We start from the raw sequence: 1769 nt of genomic DNA, 5'->3' as shown, positions 1-1769 counted from the left end.
CAGATCATCAGTCAGATCCTCAGGCAGTGCAGGGAGCCGAGTGGAGGTCTGAGGTGAGGGTGCGGGGAGGGGGAGCGTGGGCCCCAGGGTTGGGGCACGGGGGGCGGTCAAAGTCTCTGTTTTTTTTTTTCCCCTTCTGTAAAGCGGTGGATTTGGACTGCTCACACTTGCTTTCAGATTTCGTCATCTACAGTGAGCAGAGTTGACCTGGAAGTCCTTTCCCTATCATGGGTTGCTGGGATGGCATCAGGACCCTCCTGACCCACCGAGAGCAGTGTGGTGTGTTCCCTGTGTCTGCTCTCTGTATGAGTATGGACAAAACTGACATTCAGAAACAGTCCACTTTTCTGAATTTAGAAGCTACTTAAGGAAGCCAGTTTCATTGAAAAATCAAAATTAACTAATACAGAAAACCTAGAATTTTCAACTGAAACTGTGGACAAATTGGAGTGTGGAAATGAAAAGAAAAATTTAAATAAGAAACAAATTTCTCTAAAAGTGAGGCAGCCAACTTGAGAGAAGGAATTCAGAAAATTGACACGAACATACCTGTAGAGAACAGTTCAGATATCCCATCATGGTGGCTTCACATCTGTTAAACTGCCACGGCTCAGCTCACAGTGACAGTTGAAATGGAAGGGGAGGTGTGCCTCATCATCAGGTTGCCATGGCGATGGCTCATGCTAGAGCCTTCAGAGCCCAAGGCAGCTCTGCACACTGTGGATTGATAGAGGAAAGTGGGTCGGGGTTCGGTAGATGGATGATGGGTATGATAGAGGACACAGATCAGCACTAAGTGTTGTATGTAAGTGATGAATGACCGAATTCTACTCCAGAAACCAATACTGTACTGTAGTTAACTAAGTAAAAAACAAAACAAAACAAAAAAGGATACCCCTGGCGGGGACAAACAAGAGACTTAAATTTTCATTTTACATCTGCTACTCTATAAAACTTTTATTAGTAAAACACTGTTTAAAAAAGTCTTTTCCTGGGTTTCCTGGGTGGCTTAGTGGGTTAAGCGTCTGCCCTCAGCTCAAGTCAGGCTCCTGGATTCCAGGGATCAAACCCAGCATCAAGCTCCCCACTCAGTAGGGAGTCTGCATCTTCCTCTGCCCCTCACCCCACTCGTGCACTCTGTCTTGCTCTGTTTTGCTCTCTCAAATAAATAAGATCCCCAGGATGTCCCTGTTTTCCTTCCAGGGAGCCCGTTGGAGCCAAGAGTGACACTTACTAATGTCTCAGGGGAGGACTGCCTGAGCCACAAGCTATGTATGCAAACATGTCTCCCTCATTTTCCAATAAACTTCATTAATTTGGATTCCAAGTTTCCTTTCTGCAGGGGATAGAAAAACATTCTTGGAAACACTGGATTTCTCCTGTGTTTCAGATTTAAAGGTCCTTTGTGCATTGACCTCCCTCTCTCCTGCCCTCCATCCTGATTTCCGTTGTGTATGTGGATAGTTCTTTGTGGACAGTGGGTCCTCACCACCACTGGATGGGGCCTCCCGTGGTGTGTGTTTGCAGGTCATGGGGCCAGGCTACTCTTGCAGTGGGTGTCCTGCATGNTAAAGGTCCTTTGTGCATTGACCTCCCTCTCTCCTGCCCTTCATCCTGATTTCCGTTGTGTATGTGGATAGTTCTTTGTGGACAGTGGGTCCTCACCACCACTGGATGGGGCCTCCCGTGGTGTGTGTTTGCAGGTCATGGGGCCAGGCTACTCTTGCAGTGGGTGTCCTGCATGGACTCATGAGATGAGGCAGGTCCCA

This window comes from Ailuropoda melanoleuca, unplaced genomic scaffold, assembly GCF_002007445.2.
Source record: "Ailuropoda melanoleuca isolate Jingjing unplaced genomic scaffold, ASM200744v2 unplaced-scaffold2228, whole genome shotgun sequence".
In the NCBI taxonomy this organism is placed as follows: Eukaryota; Metazoa; Chordata; class Mammalia; order Carnivora; family Ursidae; genus Ailuropoda; species Ailuropoda melanoleuca.
Note: the sequence above shows the minus strand (reverse complement) of the source record.